The following is a 23,913-nucleotide window of genomic DNA, read 5'->3' as shown; positions in this document are numbered from 1 at the left end:
CATAAAGGGACATCTTATCCATTGGAAGGCATAGCTACTAACTTATAGCCATAGCATCAAGCTTACATCTCACTCTATGCCCTTCTGGTCAGGATGTTTGTGACCACAAAACAGGTGAGTCTTCATGATACCCTCTTCACACATGCCCACGTCTACTTAAATACCAAATCTAACTGGGCCACATGAACCACAGATAGCAGCTGAGGGTTTGCCCCAGCGCCTGAATCAATGCTAGGAAACTTGTCTACCACAGAGCCACAGCCGAGCCAATGACTTTTCTCTTTTAATTAGCAACTTTGTAGAGATATACTTGACCTAAAACACATTGTGTACATCTAAAGTATTCAATGTTACAGCGATGTCTTTATATCCTCTTTAATACCTCCAGACCATGCCCATATCCCCCCCATTCCATGGTATATTTTCTAATAGATTAGTTGCATTTTATTAACATATACATTAAACCCTACAGTAAATTGGACTGAGCATTTGGGTCCCCTTCAGACTTACAAGTTGAGACCCTGGCTCTGAGAGCAGCAACATTAAGAGGTAAAGTCTTTAGTGCCTTAGGTCCCACCTTCTCATAGCACCCTCATAGAAGGGGTCCCAGGTACCTTCACCATATGAGGACACATAAGGAAATGCTTATGCATGAATCAGGTCTCTACCAGACACCAAATCGTCCTTCTGGAACCTTGATGTGAGACTTTCTACCTTCAGAACTATGAGAAAAACAAATTTATTGTTTCAAATACCCCATTTGATGTATTCTATTGCAATACCCTAAGCCAACTAAGACCTCCAGTGTGTCTCAAAGCTCACTCCAAGTAATGTACCTCTTCCAGCAAGGCATATATATATTTGCATGATATATATATATATATATATATATATATATATATATATATATATTGCAAAGATAGTCTCCCAGTCTATGGTTGACATTTTTATTCTTTAGTAATTCTTTTTGTTTTACTTTCTTCACCTCCTTCCTCCCATCCTCCCATCCTCCCTTCCTTTCTTTTGAAATCAGAAAGATCTTCCTGATTCTACATCAACTATGCAGTGTGTAGGTATGCACACCATACCTGTTTTTATCCAACACTGGGGACCAACCTCAGGGTTCTAAACATGCCAGACAAGCACTTTACCAGCTGACCTACATCTACAATGGTGCCCTCCTAAAGTGAAAAACTTTGCTTTCAGTGAAGTTCATTTCTCCCCCCTAGACATGCTAGATCTCATTTAAGATCTCAGCTGAACCAGAGGCCACAAGCATTTTGTTATTTCCTCTAGAGGTTTTCTAGTTGATTTCACATTTGCTCCTGTGATCAATTTTGAGTCAATGTTTGCAGATGATACAAGAAAAGAATCAAAGTTTGCATCAGATAGGGAGCATGGGTCATTTGTTCACTCTCCAGCATAACATTTGTAAACAAAAACAACAGTAGTATGCCCCAGCTAAAATCTGAGTCCTCTTGCCTTTGCCCCTATCTGCTCTTGATGGCTGGATCTTTCTCCTAGAGGCCTGCAATAATCACTTCTTTTAACTAGCTTGTCTGATACATTTGTAATTGCTGGCTTGAGAAATTTGATTCTGGGCTGGAGAGATAGATGGCTTAGTGGGTAAGGGTGCTTGCTGCCAAGTCCAGCAACCTCAGTTCAATCTTTGGGACCCACATGGTAGAAAGAGAGATTTGACTCACACAAGTTGTCCTCTGACATCCATGTGTACATAAGATAAATATATGATATTTAAAGTAGCACATGTTCCTGCCACCAGGGGAAAGGGGCCCCAGTCATACTCTCATACTGGACTATGAAAGGATGTAACAGATAATAAAAGCAAAACAACAATTAAAGAAACAAATAACAAAGAAAAATGTTAACTTACACAGTCTTAGTATATACTTACAAAAAAACTAAAAAAAAAAAAACAAACCAATTTTCTATGTGTGCATGTGTGTGTACCTGAGTCTTTTTATGTGTACCACGTATGCGGGAGCCTATGAAGAGCAAAAGAACCCCTGGAACTGGAGTTTAGAAGGTTGTGGGGGCACCCACTGTGGATTCTGGGACCTGAACTCTGGTCTTCTGTAGGGGGTAAGTGCTTTTAACTTCTGAGCCATATCACTAGCCCCAAAATATCTGTTTAAAGTTAAATGTCTAGGCTTGAAGAGATTGCTCAGTGGTTAGGAGCATGCTCCTCTCCAGAGGACCTCATTCTCAGTACTCACATGGAGTGACTCACAGTTGCCCGAAACTCCAGATCAGGAGGATACACATATATGTGCGCGCATACACACACACACACACGCACACGCACACGCACACGCACATGCACATGTTCATGCACACACATGTACACACATGCAATTAAAAATGAAAAGGATTTTATCTAGAAAATTATGACTTCTGAAAAACAGAAAGACGTATTATAGATATTTTGAAAACCCCACTGAGAAGTGAATAAACAATGATCTTCAAAATTTAGATGTCACCAAAGCAGAAAACAGCCTTATAAAATAAGCATCAAACATTCAGACTGGTCACAAGGGCTGTCTCTTTGTCCGTAGCTCATGATCTTTTGCATCAACAGTACTGTTCAAAACAAATAATAGGTCAGTGCTGAGCCCGTGGCTCTTCTGAAACCTGCCAGTGACTGGTTTGTCATTAGTAAATCAGTTCCTTGTCTTGCTTTCATTTCTTAGCTTCAACTTAGAATGAGAGAGGAAATAGAAAAGAGGTCTAATAGAGCAAATGTTATACTCTCAACATGGCTTTAATATTTACAATATTAGAAACAAAATAAATTTAGGTCAAAGAAACCGTTTTCCTCCGCCTCCTTTATATGGAACAGCAGATTTCTATCCAGTATTTTGAAAGCCAGAGCTGCCTAAATAAGATTTTAAAGTTATTTCTTGGTACTTGTTTAAGGAGTTTTGGATAGGGTCATATTTTGAACATATGTAGAGAGCAGCATTCCATAATTGATTTATTAACATATGAGGTCATGTTTATGATTTCTTTCTGAAATATTTAAAAGCAAAGTATAACTGCATAATCCTGTAAAATCTATTCATCACAAACCTGCTTCAAAAGTTCATAAAAAGCACAAAAAGAGCCAGCATATTGTATTTAGTTACGGTTGAAGTTTGTGCTCCGAAGGACAAATGAATACGATTTGTATTTGCTATGGGTCTGCCTGCGTTCTCTTCACAGCAAAAGGCATCTCCAGAGAGTTTGCTAAATAAGTCCAAATGGCAGAGATTCAGAAATCTAGAAAAAAATGCAAACATCACATTCTTCTCCCCATGGTGGACAAGACAGGAATGGTTAAGAAATCCTTTAGAAAATATTACATTTTCAAGTGTTTTCAAAAGGCCATGGAATTCCTGAAAGCTAAATCTCTCCCCATCCGTCCATCTCCAGCTTTCCTGTCAATGACTGTGATCTCTAAGAATGTGATGCGCAGGCTTTGTTCTGCTAAGCCTTTCTAATTTAGGCTTCATGGATCCTTCAGACTCACCCATTTCTTGTCATCCCCTGTCGATCTCAACAGTTACCAGAGAAAGCTAAGACCCTATGCTGGCTCAAAGATTGGCTAAATTGACTCCCTTGAGGGGCAGTGTCTTGCTTACCAGGGAGCTTTCTTCCTGGAAAAATTACTTCCAAAATGCATATATGTGTGTATGTACATGTATGTAGGTGTATATATATACACACACATGTTCACATGGAGGTAAGAGGACAACATTTATTGTTGCTCTTTAGAAGCCATTGTTCTGTGAGACAAGGTCTTCCTCACTGGGACCCAGAGGCAACTGAGCCATTTAGTGTGACTGGTTAGTGAGCCCCAGGTATCCACCTGCCTCTGCCTCCCCTGCTCAGAGATTACAAGCACGTACCTGGAAATAATGGATGCTTAGAGATCTAGCCCTGCTCCTATGATTGTGTATCTTCATGGTAGAGCCATCTTCCCTGTCTCTAAAATCCTCTTTAAAAAAAGTTTTAGTATTCTTACATTTTATGTGTATGAGTGTGTGTGTAGCTGGAGTTACAGGCAGTTGTGACTGCCTGATGTGGGTATCATGAGCCATACTCCAGTCTTCTGGTTGGGCAGTAAGCACTCGAAATGGCTGAGCCACGTCTCTAGCCCTCTCTGAATGAAGTAGCCTATGCCTCTTGCATGAACTTTATTCCAAATAGTGCATCATGAACTTTCCTAGATTTCTTTCTGAGCTAATTCTTTTCTGATATTTCTGGGAATTTATAGAACAAAAAGAAAAGAAGGAGGAGGAAGAGTAGGAGAAGGAGGAGGAAGAGGAAAAGGAGGAGGAGAAGGAGGAGGGAAGGGAAGGGAAGGAAGGAGAGAAGGAGAGGAGAGAAGGAAAGAAGGAAAGAGATTGTGAGGAAAGGGTTAAATATCAAAAAATAAGACTGATTAGTTAGAACTATGGGAGCCAAAAACCAAGGTTGGTACTTTTAGAGAGTTTTCCAGAGCTATGGGCTTTGACTTTTTTTTTTTTTTTTCTCATTTTGGCAGGTGATTCTGACTACATACCAAGTTTAATGGCCTGAATGGTGCTTCCAGCATGGAACCAGTTGAACTTAGCACTTGGCGCCAGTTACATCCACCATCAATTGTATCTGTACCAGGATGATATTCCTTTCTGTCTGTACAGATGAGAACCATCAGCCTCTCCATCACTTTTCTGCAATTTTCTACAAAGTTGAAAGTCCTTCAAAAACAGTGAGAGTGGAGACTCCAAAACACTAGTTGCTCCCTATCATATTAATCTTGTCTACTTGGTTGAGCCTGGAATCAAATAAGAGACACCTTTGGGAGGGTTTGGGTGGCCATTTCCTGGAAGCATAAACTAAGCGGGGTGGGGAAGCTCTCACCAGTCAACATTGACTTCTCACAAATGCTCAGACATGGAAAGGCCCGAGTGAAAAGGGCTGCTCATTTTGTCCGCTCAACTTTGTGTCTAGCTGCTGAGTGCATGTGTATTGTTAGTGCAGCTCCTGTCATCAGACTACAGCTAAGATTGACCTTCCAACATGACGTAAATACCAGATATCCCTGTGAATTCTGCAGGCCTCCAGTACCAGATCAGGACAGCTGAAGCACCCAGGTTCAGGGAGTGAGCAGATGTTGGCTTTTCGGCCTCTTTGGCATGCACGTGTCCATTATTGGACAACTTACCCCATAGTATGTAAACCATACTAAGGAATACCCATTTGTAGCATGTAGTCATTCTATTGTTTCGGCTACTGATTGTCTCTGCCCAGGTGGATCTATTTGAACCTGTTTTTTTCAATCATATTTTGGTAACTTTTGACTGTAGCTAACCACCAGGGATTCAGGTTTAAACAATGCCCAGCCGAAGGAATGGTAACAATCCAGTTCATTTTCAAGTCTTCAGTTTTCTCAGTCAGAAAGAAATTCAAGGAAGTTCAACATTTTAGCTAAGACTGTATCTTTTTGAGATGGTAGAATTGATTTCAAAGCAATTTCTAACCCCAGAGTACATTTCTCTTCATCCCCCCCCCCATGTAAACAGAGTTGGTGATATTTAGTTTCTTATGTGATGTGACCCTCTCAGATTCCTCTGTTTGGTGTCATTATTAAGAGGAAAACAAATAAGATTCCAAAGGTTTTGAAAAGTGATAAATGCCTTCACGCAAATCCCTCACACTGAAGACTCCATCACACAAGCAACAGCAAAGCTTCCCTTAGGTGAGGGAGGGCATTGTAACTCCACATAAACCAGTCATCTTTCTATGCTATTTTCTAGTTCTCGGTCTTTATGTCTTTAGCAGAACAGAGTTTTAGAGGGGTCAGAGAGGGCTAACATGGAATCATTATATTTTTATACTTTTTTGCCCTGATGTATAAATAATTTTTCTCTGGAGATGTGAAGTTAGATGCCCCATTCCAGGGGTGCTTTGGGAAGATTCTGGTGGTGACAATCCAGTAGCAATGAGTTATAGTCACCCAGATCTTGGTTTCTAAATACCAAGTCCCCTGGGAGACAAACAAAGGCTTTAGAGATGCCTCCTGTGAGGGACAGACCAGAGACCCCTGGAAGGGCTCAGAGATCAAGCAAACATGTCAACAAGATTCTGGAACTGGTTAAAGACATTCCCGTCGCTAAATCTGAGACAACTTAAGCAACTGAAAGAATAATGGCAGCTGTGAGTCACAGCTCAGTGAATCCATGAGTCCGTGGTGTTACAAACAACAGAAGGACACTGAAAAACCTGGAGGTGTCAGTGACAAAGAGAAGGGAAAGATTATTCTCGTTAAAAGTTGCGACCAGTGAGTGCTGAAGGAAGGGCGGACTGGGGATGGGGTCCACAGCTTTCCTGTGTGGTTGAACAGTCCCTTTAACCACCAAAGTAAAGACAGAATAGGTATGAGTATGTGTGTCTACATTTGGAGTGCTAGGATGATAGATAGCTCAGTGCAAGAACACTTGAATTGCCTGGGTGAGATCCTGAGTTTGATTCTAGTGTCACAAGCACTAATTAAACAAACCATGTATCTACCAGGATTTTATGCAAGCATTTCTAGGTTTTCCTGATAATAGTGTCTTGGAAGCTCATTATGTACCCTAGCTGCACATATCTTTTGTGCCCATCAGGCTCTGTGTCCAGTAGCATGCAGGTATAAGTAGTTTAACTGTATTTAATATTTTTCTTATTCATTGAGAGTTTCATGCTTGAGTTTAACACATCTTGACTATGTCTTCATCTCTGACTCCTCAAGCCCTCCATCCTCCTCTCAAATTCATCTTCTCATCTTCTAGTCTTTTAGGTATGCAATCTGTTGGATCCAGTTAATGTTGCACACATGCACATATGCACATGGGTGTGGGGCTGATCCCATGTCCATTCTCCAACAACTCTTGACTGTACTCTTTCACAACAAGCCTCTGGGGTACCTTTGGCTCTTAGAGTCTTTCTAACCCACTCTTCTACCATGGTCCCTGAGCATGAGGGAAGTGGCTTTGTTGTTGATGTCTCATTTGGGGATGGACACTCCATAGACCCCATTCTTTGCCCTTTGACTTGTGGATCTCTGCAATAACCTCAGTGTTTTTCAGAAAGAAGCTTCTCCAACTAGGGCTGAGAACTGCAGCAATGTGCTCAGTGTGAGGGTGTCAGGATAACTACTGAGAAGGCAGAAGGATGATGTATCAATTTATCAAAATGGTAGTTTAATTATGCGCCTACTGTTGCAATTTTGAAATATATTTCATGCTGAAATGAATTATTCATATCTGCCTGTGCATACTTTGTTTCTTTCCTCTGGATAAATATTGAGAAACAGGATGCCTAATTCAAAAGACAGTTTTAGTATCCATTTTCCAGTTTTCGTGCAGATTTCCCAGAAATGACTGATACCTCCCTCTGCAGCAAGCGCTTATGACTTGTGATTTATTTATAGTAGCCATCGTGCTAATTGCTATCCATTGGGCACCTGCACCTTACCCCACTGCACATAGAGGAGTCTTCCCATGATCTCCCCAGCAACTTTTCAATGCTGCCAATATTTTTCCATACAAACCAGGCACCCGAGGCTCCAAGGGGCCCAGTCATTCAGAATTACAATAGGGAACAAAGTGTGCTGGAATGTGAAGTCATTTCCTCCGGTCTCTGGAGCCCATTCTCTTTTTACTTGGCTGAGCAGCCTCCCACATGGTGATGGAAGCAGGGTCTCATTTCCTGTGACTTGGTGTCTCTCCATGTTTAATTTTCACAAATGACAACTCACCCTTTACTCAGGGGAAGGGAGTGACCTGCCCTCTCATCCTGCCTGGATCCTATTTCCTGTAAACTTGGCTGGGTCCAACTCTGCCTCCCTACTCACAGTGCATATGCAAACACACACGAGTGCTTTCCCTCCATGGGAGCACATACATGTGCACCCACACATCTTATACTTCTGAGTCTAATCCAAAACCACATGTTTCTGTCTCTTCCATACCATTATCTTAGGAAAGGCCCTAGTTCTTCAAAGCAACCTTACATTTAGTTATCTATTTATGGTAATATAATATCTTGATACCAATATATCAACATGACTGTCAACAATCTTGCACCATGTTGAATTCCCTGCTGCAATTTTATGTTCTTAGCCTTTCTACAACTGAGGGTATATACTCAAAACTTACATTCTTTACTTCTGCATGATACGTTACCAATTTTGTACACAGTTTTGTCACTTTGTTTCCATATATATATTTAAATTTAGTATCGTCTCCATTTTTCTTACTTTATGTTTACACACATAAGGCATAAATATTATTAAAAATTAAAAACAGTGACGAATAGAAACCTTATTTCTTTTCCCCTCCTAGTTTTTATTGCTTGACTCTCATAAATGGGCACTTTTATTCAGTGTTGCCTTTTCATTTGGGGGGTTGGAGGAAATTTTATTTCTCCTTCTGTCTTGCCTGTGACACTTTACACACGCGCTTCATTACTATAGTTTTGCTTTCTCAGTTTGCACTCTTTTCCCCTACAGTGTACACCCCAACTCTATCATTCAGCAGTTTGTGTGAAAGGCCTCTTCTTTCAATCTTTCCGACTCTGTACTCTTGCCCTGAGTGGCTGCATGAACATTTCTTCAGTCATTTCTTATGAATATTAAGGTTAATTTCAAAGTTCTGTAAAGTCACGGAACGCATTTCAGCATGCTCCTGTTTCGTGAGGTATATTTTCAGAATAAAGGGCTGGAAGTTGGGATTCTGAGCCAGCAAGCAAGCACATTCTGTAATGGACATCGCCAATATGAGATATATGAGGGGTTCATGTCCTTGAAGTCTCAAGGGCGTGACCAAATTTTTTTACAGCCTGCTTCTCAGATTCATTATAAACCATATCTTTAGGCAGCTTTAATTTGCATCCCTCTCACAATAATGGAAGTGAAACAGCTTTTAAATGTATGTATGTATGTATGTATGTATGTATGTATGTATGTATGCATGAACTAATGTCTTATTTTGTATTGCTACCTGGCCTACTGTGTAGACAAGCCTGGCCTTGAACTTGCATAAACCCTCCTGTTTCTGCTTCCTCAGTGCTGGGATTGCAAGTATGAGCCTCATTTTTAATTTATAATGGTCATTTGTGTATATATATATATATATATATATATATATATATATATATATAAAATTTTGGGTGTGAATTCTCTGATTCCCTCTTCTTTCTGTTTCCCTGACTTTCTTTCTTCCAAAATTATTTTTAAAGAATTAGAGGCCATTAACTCCTTGTGATTTAAGGTATAGCCTTTATATTTGAGACTAAAATTTTCATGATTTATATCCTTTTCCACAATTATTTTTATTTTTGATTATAGAGTCACATGCATTATCCTAGGCTGACCTCAAACTTCTGACCTCCTGCCTCTGAACTCAGAGTTCTGGGGCTACAGGCTTGTGGCATCTCATTCCACCATTTCCACAACTTTCTAGTTGAATGTTTCACCTCATTACATCTTCATTTTGAGTCACAGTTGGAAAAGTTTCTACACATCCATGTTACATAAGAAACTTGCCCATAGTTTCTTCCTCTCCCAGTTATGTGTTTTTTCTTACGTATTACATTTAAAGCTCTCTTATTTGAAGTTTATTTTGTGCGTCGTGTGAGGACAAAGAAGATTGCAAATTAACTTTGAGACTATTAAAGTTGCTTGGCTTGTGGTTTCTTTTTGGAAATTTCTAGAACATGTGACTTCTAAAATACAAGTACTATTAGCCACACTGGTGGCAACATTGTATGGGAACCTTAGTCTGGGTGTCTTGCTACTAAACTGGCCCATACAGCAGAGCAATGCTTGGAATCCTCAGTCTGCATTAGCCTTGGAAGAAAGGTGTGAGTCTGGGCTACTTGAATCATAAGTGCACAGGGATTTCTTCAAGAGTTACTGCTAGGTCTGAACTGAGGTTCAGTTGGCAGAATGTTTGCTTAGGATACATAAGCTATGCTTATGGATTCTAAGCATATGGATTCCATAGCATAAAGGTGGCATAGTAGCAAGCACCTGTAACTCCAGGCCTTGGGAATTGGTAGCAAGAGGATCAGAGGGGCTCAAGACTATCCTTGGCTATACAAGTTTCAAGTCAGTTGGGGCTCATGAGAATCTGCCTAAAAACAAAAAGAGAGAGAGAGAAAGAAAAAAGGAAGGATGGAAGGAAGGAAGGAAGGAAGGAAGGAAGGAAGGAAGGAAGGAAGAAAGAAAGAAAGAAAGAAAGAAAGAAAGAAAGAAAGAAAGAAAGAAAGAAAGAAAGAAAGAAAGAAAGAAAAAGTAATTTCTTTTGGAACGAATGGGCGGGAGATCCAGCTAGCAGGGATGAATAGTAGACATACTCTCTAGCAAGCAAATGAAATAGGTAAGAGGATCGGAGATGAGGGAAGAATGGGTGACTAGGGGCGCCTTCTGAGGACAGTTGTTCTCTCAATCCAAGGCCGGAATGAAAGAGCTTCATGGCTACAAAAGGAAGCTCCCATAAAGGACCAGAATGCTAAAGATTAGAGTTGGGCTGGAAGCATCAGTAGAGGTGAGCCAGGGCCAGGAAGCAGGAGTGGGTGTGTTGGGGAGCAAGGGGAGGAGAGGGTATAGGGGATTTTGGGAGAGGAATCTAGGAAAAGGGATAGTATTTGAAATGTAAATGAAGAAAATAGTTTAAAGATGAAAAGAAAAAAAAAAAAGAAGCCACCTGAGAGAAGGTCGAGCTGGTGGTCATAGTTTGTTGCTGCCTGCCAGGAGAACTCATATTCACACACATTCTATAGTCTGCACCAAGCACTTTGGATTTAGCCCAGCATGGAATGTGAGCTGTGTTCTTCAAATTCAGAAGTGGAAGAAGAAACTCAGCCATCTCAGAGAGTTTTATGGATAAGCCCCAAGAGCATTAAAAAAATGTATTGCACAGAAACAAACACAACTTATAAGGATTTAGAGAGATTTCTGACATAGACCATAAAATCTGGCTAGGGAAACATCCATGAGTTAAGAGCATTGCTTGATGTAAGGAATGACTAATTCCACTGAGTTACCACTGTACTTGAGAGCAGAGGAAGTTAGTGCTTGGCTTTATAATGTCACTATTACTGTTTACACACTCCCTCTTTCCTGGTTGTGGCAGATTCTTCTAACCCCAGGTTGCAGAGACAGCTCAGAAAATTTGCTCTGGTTGCATATTCAGTAGCCAGACCCCAAACTGACCACCTGGAAGAAAACCAATGCAATGTCTTACACCTTAGAATCCTTTGTTCTGGCCATCAAAGCCAAAATGTTGTGGAAATAGGCAAAATTCCATTCTGACTATATAGAATGATCCCTGGGATTCACTGGCCAACTAGTCTAGTTAATCAGTGAACTTCTGGATCAGAGAGAGTCACTGCCTCAAAATATAAGGTGGAGGGAAAACAAAGAAGACATGTGAATCAACCCTTGGCACATGCCCATATCCACCCACATGTGCACACACACTTGAACACACACATATATCCATTTTAGCATAACAAATGAATAAATGTCTTTCAAGTAGATAATAATTAAAGTATTGTTAAATTTATTAAACCTTGACAATGTAATTGTAGGAATACATAAAATGAGTTATGAAACAATAGCCTATAAACTTCTTTAGCAGGAAAAATATTTAAAAATCTATACAGAATCAAAATACATACATAGACACATACATACACATGATGAGTGCATATATTTAATGTGTGTGTACAGTCACACATATATTACTTTTAAATAGTTATTTCTTTAGACTGCTAAGTAGTAAAATTATTTTAAAATTATGGAGATGAGTTTGTACTCTTGTACTGATAGCCATGTAAGATGTGGAGACAGATCACTGTCTCTTCCCCACAGATATTCATTACAAATATAGCTAACATTGACGTCTGCTGGGGTAAAACTTCATGTTGGTCTTCTTAATAAACACAAGAAAAAAATCAATCTTTCTATGGGATTCCAAACTGACAGCCATGAGACATGCATCTCTTTCTCATCAGCATGCAAACTCTTTCAATCCATTTTCAGCAGACAGCTCAATTCTGAATGGCTGCTCTTTGGTCTGTCAAAGGCATGCCTGAGACTCACATGACTGATGGAGGTGCCCAGGGGATGTTCCAGTAGGTCCTTCATGCTCTATCCTGCTGACAAGGTGGAGTATCAGTCAGAAATTCAGACATGCCTCTGAGAAGCGGGCTTCCTTATCAGCAATGTGTCTGCTTTCCTAAACGCTGTCTGCAGTTAGAAACCTCACTATAAGTGCCGTATCTAGATCTTGAATTGAATATCTCATTGGCAAAATTTATCACCTCATCAATGTTAAGATTTTAGTACTGGGAAGTTTGTCCTTCTTAAAGAAATGCACACTGCTATTAGCCAGACCCCGAGAAGTACATGTCTTGCTGGGTTGTTTTGTTTTGTTTTGTTTTGTTTTTCAAACTTTTCTCCTTAGCTACCAGGAAGCTGAGAATAGGGTTTACTGTTCAAAGAAGGCATTTCAGTAATGTTTCTGGCATCACTGTTTTATGTCTTATATAATTGATGACCTTGCCTAATTTAATTTAAGCTTATTGTGGCTGGAGATTGTTATAATTTTAAAACACTGAAGTGCAGCTCTTGCCTACCATGTGAAAAGCTGTGGGTTCAGACCTCAGTATCATAAAACAAAACATGAAGCAAACATTGAGATGAAAAAGATATCATAGGCATTCTCAAATTGGTCCTTGAGCGTGGTAGTCCCAGAAACTAGATAGCTTCTAGAACATTCCACCAGATAAGATTACAACTCTCCCCCTTGTCTCCTCTGTCCTCTCCCCGCTTGAATTGAATCTAGGTCCTCAGGCTTACTTAAGGGTCCTACTTCGGTTTTCGGTTGTTGGATAAACACCACAACCAAAGTCAACTTGTGGAGGCAGGGTTTATTTCAGCTTACAGTTTATAGTCCATCATTGAGGAAAGCCAAGGCAAGAACTCTCACTGGTCTTCTCAGTTATCCTTCTGTGTACCAGGCCCACCCGCCTAGGAATAGTACTGCCTACAGTGAGCCAATTGTATGCCAATTGTATGCCCTTGTATGCCAATCGACAATTAAGAAAAAATTTCACAGACATGGTCACAGACCAATGTGACCTGGGTAATTCTTCAGTCCAGTGTTCCTTCTTCACAGGTGACTCCAGGCTTGTGTCAAGCTGACAACTGAAACTAAAGATGACACCAGGCAAATGCTATAGTTTGAGGCAGGGTCTCACTATGTTGCCTGGGTTATCCTTGAATTCCCTCTGTACTGGAGACTGCCCTTGAACTCTCAATCCTTTAGCCTAGACTCCTGAATAGCTAGGATTACCAGCCTTTCTTGAGTGTCTTAAAACTGATCTCAAATACACTGAACTTGTAAACAACAATATTGATAATGATTCTGATGTTCAGACAATTACAGCTATCATGTTTTGATAGCCATTTTGTAAGATTTACTTCAAGTAGCCAAATAGGCCAGTTGCAGAGTGAGAAGCTCTTAATCAGTCTTGTAGAGGTTGATCCAAGTTTACCAACTCACAAGAGAACAATACTGAGTACTAAGAGATATGGTAACCATCCCTTACTTTATGAACTTCTACAAGCAGTCAAAATAATTTTGCAGTATTTTTCCTCTCCTGGGGAAATGTGAAAAAGTCTATTCAGCAACAGAATAAAGAAATGATTTCACTCAAATGTAGCTTAATCACTGATACATTTATTTTACTTAGAGGAACATTGCTGAGTGTTACTTGCCGAACCATGGTTGACTCAAAGGCAGCCTCACAGAGTATCCTATCTCAGTGAGTGAGGACACTTGAAGCTGCCTCTCTAAAGCTGACTCTATATACAGCTTGCCAATCGATCTAATCTCTCAGAAACTGACACTTCTTTTATATCCTTGGGGGAGGAGCCTTGGGAATCCTGTAAGTTCTAAAAGCTTCCTGGGCCTTGTGAGTTGTGTGTGGGCTTTAAAGGAGGGAATGTTTCAGTGTGTGGAAGACATAAATACACAAAGACCAACAGTGTAGCAAGAAGGTTGAGAGCAAAGGTGAGCCTGATCTGGGTTAAGGATCTTCTGATCTGACATGGGAGATTGGGCACTGACTTCATTTGTTGTGTCTGCTTCCTTTCTTTTCTCTGAGTGGACTTTACCCTATGGCTCCTCTAAGGATTTCAGAGGAGGTGTGTGCATGTCTTAGCCCAGGGCTGAGAACAGAATGGCCGAGTGATTCAGCAGGACTGCTGCTGAGAGGGTCTGAAGACAGAAATAGGGTCTTTCAGGAGCCACATCCAAAAATTACAATTAGAGAGGTGACTATTGAGCAAAGGTATTTCAAACCACAGGAAATGACATCTCAGTGTATCTCAATGTGAGCAATCTCCCCATTCCCTGGACTCTAGTCCATAGACACGGCCTGAGGAGAAGTGCTCTGTCACAAGAAGAATCCACTTGCTTTTCTTACCTCAGCCAAGATCTCAAAGCCTTAGTGGGACCCAACGTTCTTTCATAGCACAGACTTCCTGTTGGCTGGAGCAGAGGTTCAGCATAAATCTCATATACCACCCTCCCAGTCATGTTTGTAGTAAGACCATACAGAAAATTGTTGTTGTTGTTGTTGTTTTTTGTTTTTGTTTTTTCAAGACAGGGTTTCTCTGTGTAGCCCTGGCTGTCCTGGAACTCACTCTGTAGATCAGGCTGGCCTCGAACTCAGAAATTTGCCAGCTTCTGCCTCCCAAGTACTGGGATTAAAGGCGTGTTTTAAAAGGGAGAGCATAAAAGCATTTCAGTTTTGTGCATTTTATATCAGCAGATAGCCATTTTATATTTTATATAAATTTATATCAGCAGATAACCATTTTATATCAGCAGATAACCAATCCCCCTAGCTTTTACACCACTGTCTCTCTGTGTGCTGTCCTATGTGTGTCCCTATGTCTTACTGTAAGTTGCATCATATTATGTTTATGAATATGGGAGTGCTAGAGTGACTGTTTACAGTTGGCTATGAACTGGCATTGAATTACCTAAACTGTCAAAGCAAACTGTTAATACTGTCTGTTTCGAGGTCCTGAACTGGCTCACTATTGGAGGAAATTTTACAAATGCAATCATTGGTGTTTGAAAAAAATCTTTCAAATTAAGCACGGAAATAAGTTATGTACTGAGAAAGAGGAAAGCGACTATTTTGTTAATTTAAAAAGCCACACAACTTGTGGCTGAAGAGTGTTTGCCATGTACCCACAAGCACTGGATTTGGTACCTGATACTCACATAAAACCAAAGCACTGTGGTGCACACCTGTCATCTCAGCATAGGGGGAGGGGGGACAGAGGGTCCTCAGGGATCAAGGTTTAGAGACTTTAACTCAAAAGATAAGGTGGAGAAGGGACTGAGGAATATACCTGATGCCAGTACATGCTGTGCAGTGACACACATGAACATGTGCAGACAAATGCACACATGTGCATCTCTACAGGCAAGAATAAAAAATGGCACACACCTGCTTGATAGTGAGAGATAGAAGAAGAAGAAAAAAAAGCTGGTTTAAAAATAATAATAGCAGCGACTGCATCAGCCAGCAATAGCATATGACTTCTTTGCAAATCCAAGAGCAAGAACCAGACTTCAGGAAAACAGTGATGTGTGCATTGGTACAGAAATAAGTCATAGATTTTCTTCTTTCAGTGAAATACTAGGCAAATAGAGTATTTATATGCTTCCTTTCACTAAAATGCTATTGAAAATGAATATGAACCTAGTGGGAATTTAAGCATTGCATATTGTCTAGCTGACGGAGTCATTTGTAAAAGCTGGGATATTTTATACCCCATTGGGGCTTCATTAGGAATTGTAAAGAGCACTGGCAGCTGCAGCAGATATACTGAGTTCTTCCTCCCCACAATGACTTTCCCTTGCCTTTTTATGAGGGCCTTTAAAACTCATTTAAGTCGCACCAATGTTAATCATAAAGATAGATACCAACTACCCTGGAAGGGCTGGATCCCTTGCACCTTTCTGCTTTCCCCTCAAGTTTTTTTGGGTAACCATAGGCAGTTAGTTATAGGTTTCTTCTCTTGAAAAGCCATAGTAAGAGACTCTGTTCTATTGGGGGAGGGCACTAAGGGGACTGAAAACCTCAAGACATCTGCACTCAGAGAATTTCAGCTGACTTAGACCAAAAAATATAAAAAAAAAAAAAGAACAAAACGCTGACAAATGGTATCTCTGCACGGGAGATATTAACACTCCGACCACCGGGGTGCAAACCTGAACAGATGGCACCTCAGAGTAGAAGGCTCACATTGACTGTTGCCGCTTGTGTTTTTTGTAAATGTTTATTTTAAATTTGGTGCTAAGAACAGGGGGGAAAAAGGAAAAGAAAATAGAAAGTGTGATAATGGCACCACCCAGGGACGCACTTGCTTTAGCTTCTTTTTAAGAACACCATCGAGGTATTTCTAATACAGACTGGCTTCTCAATCCTTCCTGTTCTAAAGTTCTCCAGGGAACCAAGGATGGAGATACTATGGAGCAACCAGTGTGTTAGGTCACATGATAATTAAGGTCTGTGTAAAAGTTGAACCTTTGACCATCAGAGTGGAAACCTCAGGCTGGTCTCTCTGGGGCTTAAGTCCTGTGGATATCATCACCCAGCACTTTATGAAACAGCACTTAAGTCTCAGGGAGAGACAGAAATCTTAGTGTGTCACTATGACTATTTGTTTATGAAGGACAACAGGTTGGCAATGGCATGCCTTAATTACCATCAATCACTGTTAATAGTTTAGCTATTAATTTGTGAGCTGTGTCACTGTCAGATAAAATTTGTGGCCACTTAGGATGTACATATTGCACCCATGTGGTGATGTCACATAATATGTTTTTTGGTTGTGTTGCTCCTAAAACAAGTATTTTGGGAGCTGGATTTTTATCTTGACATATGCACACATCTGAGCTTCTCAAGAAAATCTTACAGGTTCTTTGTGTACAGACTGTCTTATGTTTTCTACACCTTCTGATTTTACTAAATGGCAAATTAAATGTGTGTCAACTAGACTTTCCAACCAAGAAAAAAAGCAAGTGTAGAAAGATAATAAGCTGACAATTTGTAATAAATTAGAATTGAGAAGAGGGCTTGGAATATGACTATTGGTAAACTTGAGTTCGGATCCCCCAAAATAGGTGGGGGGCGGGAAAGCTGGAGTTGTAGAATATACCTACAATCCTAATACCAGGGAGGCAGAGATAGGAGGATCCCTCCCCTTTGCTAGTCAGCTAGTCTAGAAAAATTTGGGAGCTCCAGGTTCAGGGAGAGACCCTGTCCCAAAAAATAAGATGAAGAGATATTGAGGAAGACATCTGCCAGGGACTTCTAGTCTCTCTAGTCTCTCTATATATGCATACACATGTACACATATATATGTACATACATATTTACACATATGAACACTTATATGCCCACACACATAATGAAGAACAAATGTTCAGGAAATAAAATGCTTAATAAATCATCTCATATTATATTAAATAAATGACCTCAACTTGTGGTCAACAAGTTCTGAGTGTCTTCTGACACACACTGAGTGCTAGTTACTACCAGGCTCCTCATGTCTATAGACTATAGCATTGAACTGCATTGCTAACCTTTACTCTTGTCTGTGTTGAACACAGGAAATCATTGCTCAGCCCAATCCACCCTCAGATGCAAGGCACTGGGATGGATGGACACTGTGTCTTCTATACTGAAACTGTATTGGGCAATTCAGCATCTTTGGGAGGCCCAGACAATGTTCCAAGAGGTCAAGAAGCCACAAACAAGACTCAAGTGACGATACAGAGCCCAGCTGCTAGATAGCACAATGGCTGTCACAAAGGCAGACACCACCACTGAACTGAACTGAGGTACCTCTGAAACCCTGCCATGCCCACCTCTGGGAATTAGATGTGTCTGCTACTGATGCTAAGCCCCCAAGTCTTTCCTGCAACATATTTTGATGGAGAATTAACCCTATGTTCTGTTTTAAGTACGGGGGAAGTTGCAATCAGGGATTTGGTGTAGAAGAACACTTGAGATGTATCTGTTTAAATAGGTGATGTCTTCCAAGGACATGAAGGAATTGCAATACTGCCCAGCTAGAAGTGATAATGAATGCCCAACTGCTCGTGCTTCATTAAATCCAGGCTCTCTTGGGACCTGATGTCCTCTAGTTTCCTTGCAATTCACCCTTTAAGTCACCACTTATATTTGGAAGAAGCAACCTACCTCCTGGCATTGTCATTGTCCCATGCATGCCTTGAGGAGAGCATTCATGTCTTCCCGCTGCCACAGTTTTGGTGCCTAGACGAGTGTCTCTCATACTCAATCAACTGATTAACAAGAACTCTTCTCCTTAGATGCTGGTGTCTGAATAGGTTAGAAAGGGTAGATGGAGCACCGAGGGAAGTCCAGCTGCTTAAACTTTGTGACCACACGCTTAGGGCATCTCCAAGCCCTAGAAACTATGACAAGCAAGTCTGTTCATGGACATCTGGGAATGACTTCAGGGACAATACCTCTAATGTACACCCACCATTAATCTTCTTAGAGGACTCAAAAGCCCTGGAAAAATTCTCTCAGGGAGATGGCATGCTTAAAGGGGTTATGCCTGCCAGTACTTTGAAGAATGCCTCAAAATCCCACTGGAGGCTCTTTCTCTGGAAGAGATTTTAGTATTCATTTTCATCTTCATATGTGTCTTCAGAAGATAAAAAATGTTACTGCACTTGTGCTTTTAGCAAATGTAACACATGGAGCCAGTGGAAGGAACATAAGCCTTGAAACAAATTCTGTAGTCAACTTTGACTATGAGACTTTGTGAATCTTGGATGACTAGCTAGTCTCTCTGAATGTGGCCTTCGCATGGATAGAGTGCATCTTCTACTTCTCAGAGACAACCATCCCATAGATAGAGCACACCCCCTATTTCTGAGACAGAGAAAAACACACCAACTGGTGGTGTAAGTGGCTTTGTAAGAAAAGGAAGAGAGACCTTAGATAAAACCACCATCTTTGTCTTGTTGAGAGATGCTGAGTTCTAATACAGGAATAAGACCTTCATCAGGTGCCAGGCAGATGATGCTGCCATGCTTCTGGGCTTCCGTCTCCAGTATCGAGAGCCAAGTAAACATCTATTCTCTCAATTCTCTAGTCACAGCAAAATAAAAAAGAGATAGTCCTGGGGTCCACCAGGGTATGCTGTGAAGGAAGACACCCTATGGTTTTAATGGTACCTATCAGAAGATCCAGTAATATCTATTTCTTCCTTCTTAATGGACCATGGTGTCCAAGAAAAAAGCACTTAGTGTGGCCAAGTCTTCCTCTTGGCTGGGGCAGATCTTCCAAGTGCAGAAAGAATCTACATTCATCACTAGGGACACACCCCTCATCTGGATCCTGTCTGCAGAACCAACATCTCCCAGCTCTGGCTGTAATCTAGAAGGAAAGCGTGTTTTGTACATAAGCAATTGCAACAACCTTTGACAATAACTCTTGACATTTGTTTTTGAGAAACAAATACAGAACACATTACATTAACTGAAGAGATTAGGTTTTGAATTATTTAATTTGCTCTTAAAGAAATTCTTAGTAGTGAGCCCAAACATTCTGTAATGCACTTTCCATATAAGTGGGATGATATGTCAAAAACTTTCAGAGATGGTGTTTCATTTTCAAAGCCAAGTTTACATTTCAAAACATCTTTAAAGAGTTATATTGTGGTTTAGATAATTGGAAAATCTTGAGAGTTGGACAGGCCCCTTGTGCCCTGGTAATTTCTAAGTCCATGGTGATCCTCAGCCCCTATCTCTGTGTACCTTCTGGGGTGCCCAAGTCTCTTTTCCACACCCAGTTGTTGCTAGAGTGGATCAGTAAACCAGCTGCATCATCACCATTTGAAATGTTCAGAGAAGGGAAATTTCAGGACCCAATTCAGGCCTAGCAGTGGAGAATCTGTGTACCCTCAAGTAATACACACACGTGCTGGGGTGCAGGAGCCATCTGCCTGCAGCCGCCATCAGACACATTCACTGTCGGAAGAGCTCCAGCCTAAGCCCGCCTTCAGGCACTTTAGGCCAAGCAGCAGCATGTGGAAATCCCTCTTTCCTCACGTTCAGTGTGGTCACCAAGGTTCTTCTTAGCTATATTCAGGCTGGATAGCCTGCCTTTTCCACTGAAGTTACAAATGTCATTTGAAGCTAATTTGGAGGCACTGCCTGGGTAATGTTAAGGTTCTTGTCCGAACTTCTGTTCTTGGGAAACAAGTAGCAGCTCCTGTGCTGGGATGAGCAGCTTACCCTGGTCTGTCCAGGAACATCCCAGCAAGGTCACTTCAAGTTTCATACTGTCACTCAAGAAACCTTTTGAGATTCTGTCACCTCTCCATCTTTTCTTTCTCTGGTTAAATATACATGTTTTCTTCAGTTCACTGGCCATTACTTACACTTTCAGGGAAACATCTAGGTCTGGTGTCATGCAACATGGCTTCTCTCAACTGGAGTAAGAAGGGCACAGTCACCAGATTACAGCACAAAATTATGTTGCAGTTACAGAGTGCCTTTTGTTGGTTGTTGTTTTTAGAATGTTAATTAAGAGATTTGGAAGGGACAGTAATTGATATCTTCTATGTATTGTTTCATACATTTGGGCGCCAGACCCTCTGCTTATCTGCCATTTTGGAGGCTCTCATTGATGCAATATCAATCAGCCCCTAACCCCACAAGCTAATGGTGTGTTATGATTCTATCTTACAAATGAGGACCATCAGTCTGAGAAAACTAGATAGCTTGTGCAATAAACAATGTTAGGAGAAAAGAAAAAAAAAAGCTGATGAACTCCACCATCAAAAGATGTATGTCAAATACCGGTGAGATGATACTTTCATTTGTTTTATTTGGTTGTCCTGGACATGGTCTGTCTCAAGTAGCCCAGAGTGGGCTCTAATGCCATATGCAGCAAATGACCTTGAACTTCTGACCCTCCTGCCTCAGCCTCTTGTGTACAACTGTGCTCACTTTATGTGGTGCTGATGATCAAACTCGGGGCTTCTTGTATGCTAGGTAAGTGCCAACTGAGCTACAGGCGTGGCTCCAATACTGTAAAAAAAAAATGCTTTTCCAAAAAGGCCACGAATTTGAGGGAGTAAGGAGGGGTTTATGGGAGGGTATAGAGAAAGGAGAGGGAAGGGGAAATGATGTAATTATATTATAAACTCAAAAATAAAAGTAGAAATTTCTTAAACTTCTGTAGCTGGAATGCAATGAGAATTCTTCTGTGCTGGCAGCAAGAATATCAACCTGGTATGACTCCTCAGAGAGAAATCTGCCAATGTGATCCATGGACTTGAAATACCTGTTTAGATTTTTGGTGAAGATTTGGAATTCATAAAATTCCATTCTGAGGAAGGACTCTGAGGCTGGGCTCTAGCATGCTTAGAGCACGTGCTTAATCATGTACGAGTATGTATAATATACATGTAAGTAAAACTTTATATTAAAAGATGTTCATCATAGTTCTATTTATGAGAATCAAAAATGAAATCATAACATAAATGAGCAGTAACAAACCAAGATCAGTGTTTGAATATATATTGTGTAGACACAATGTATTATTATGCAAATATTAAATATATTATTTGCCAAAGCGTTGAGTTCTGCTACAAAGGTATCGAATAGAAACCAAGTCACAAAGTAATGCGTACAATGTAGCTGCCATCATATTAAAATCAGGAGCAAAAAGGAGGCCGCTCTACTCACAGCCTACCATACTCAGTGGGGGCTCCTTTTATGGTTCTCTTTTATGATTTCCTTTTATACTTGTACTTCTTTCCCTTTACTGGCTCTAAAATTAACGTGCATAAATTTTTATTTTTGAAAAGGAGATATTGATCTTTTTTCAAATAACACACAACATGGGGGAATAACCAAATTTAAATCAGGCCCAACAGACACTGAAGCTACGTACCACACAGTCTAAAGCTCTAGGCCAGTGGTTCTCAACCCATGGGTCGTGACCCCCCCTGGAGGTCACATATCTATATTTACACTGCGATTCGTAAACAGTAGCAAAACTAGTTACGAGGCAGCAATGAAGCGGTTTTATGGTTTAGGGTCACCACAACACGACGAACTCAGTATTAGGGCCCCAGTATTAAGAGGGTTGAGAATCACTTTTTCTAGGTGCTGTCAGGTAAGGCCACCAGCCAAGGACTTGGCTGTCCTGGAGCTCAGTTTTTCCTAGTAACAGAGGGTGAGCCTCTTCCAATCCATCTCTGCCCTGGGAGGAGACAGACTCTGAAATGCTGGATCTTGTAGCATTTCAAGAGAAAGCAGAACTCTGCCTTATCAGTGGTGATAACCATCAGAACTTTAAAGCAACAGTAACCAGGAAACAACCTGGGCCATTTGATTTGCACCTGCAGCCAGGATTCCTGCCTGAATGAACCAGGATTTATCCTCATCCAGTTCTTGTAGACCTTGGTCTCACTATGTGACCCCAGCACAACTCAAATCTTTAGAAATAGTGAGTTTTAATCAAATTTATTATGTCTAATACCCAATAAAAATGAAATAGACTTAAAGCAGCTTTTCTTACTCTTACTTCCTGAGAGACAGTTTCATATAGTTTAATCAGAAGTTTGCATTTATTTCAGGTGATAATTTGTCTGAGACTGCACAAGCAGATATATTTTCTGGAAAGAAGCCTGGAAGGCCAGTATCTTTTCCCCAAAGACACTTCACAGGTTATATCATATAGCCCAAACAACGAAAAAACATGGTGAGGCTCTGGGTATCTAAAAAGACATGAAACCTTGTAATTGCATCAATGTGCGTAAAGCTACAATTCACACACCTACACAAACACAAAAATATTAGCCTTTCAGGGCTAGGGAGATGCCTCAGTGGGGAAAACACTTGCTGCATAGGTGTGAGGACCTGAGTTCAAGTCTGTAGCACACACAAAAATGTTTGGTCTGGCTACTTGTGCTGGTGGGTGCCTACCATGATGGAGGAGACAGGAGGAGACAGGAGGAGACAGGAGGAGACAGGAGGAGGCAGGAGGAGGCAGGAAGAGACAGGAGGAGACATGAGGAGACAGGAGGAGGCAGGAGGTTCTCTGGGACTTGCTGGCCACCAGTCTACTTCTACTTCCAGATTCAATGTGAGACCCTGCCTCAAGAGAAAGGAATAGGGGGGTATTGAGCGTGACTCCTGAAGTCTTTCTCTGGCCTTCGTGCCCAACACATGCACCTGTATACACATGGTTTTGAATAGCACACACACACACACACACACACACAGACACACACACACAGACCACACACACTCACATACAACTGTTAGCCTTCTGAGAACATTTCTATTTGTACACCTGCTTTCTCTATTTTTGTTTTGAGTTTTAGCTAGAAAGGTAGGATTGGTCCCTTTCTCCCAATGTGTGACATCCAGGACTTACAGAGATGGCAGCATCTTTATTTTCTATAAAATAGGAGAGTCTTTATCTGATATTTTGTTGAATTATTTGTTTGTTTATTGTATGTAGTGCATACATGCGTGGGAGTGTATGACTGTGTGGACTTGTGCAAGCACGTGTGGAGGCCAGAGGAGAACTTTGAGTGTCTTCCTTTGTCACTCTCTTCTTAGTTCCTGGAGATGGTGTCTCTTGTTCACTGTTCTGGCTAGGCTAGCCAGTGAGCTCCCAGATTTTATCTGTGTCTCTCTGCTCCTCAACACTGAGGTTATAGGCATGCCTGGCTCTCTACATGTGTGGAGCGCCGCCTCACATAGCCGGCCTCACATAGCCGTTACAGCCGTTGCT

Source organism: Mus pahari, chromosome 1 (assembly GCF_900095145.1).
Source record: "Mus pahari chromosome 1, PAHARI_EIJ_v1.1, whole genome shotgun sequence".
Taxonomy (NCBI): domain Eukaryota; kingdom Metazoa; phylum Chordata; class Mammalia; order Rodentia; family Muridae; genus Mus; species Mus pahari.
The sequence above is the reverse complement of the archived record's forward strand: the minus strand, read 5'-3'. Positions refer to the sequence as shown.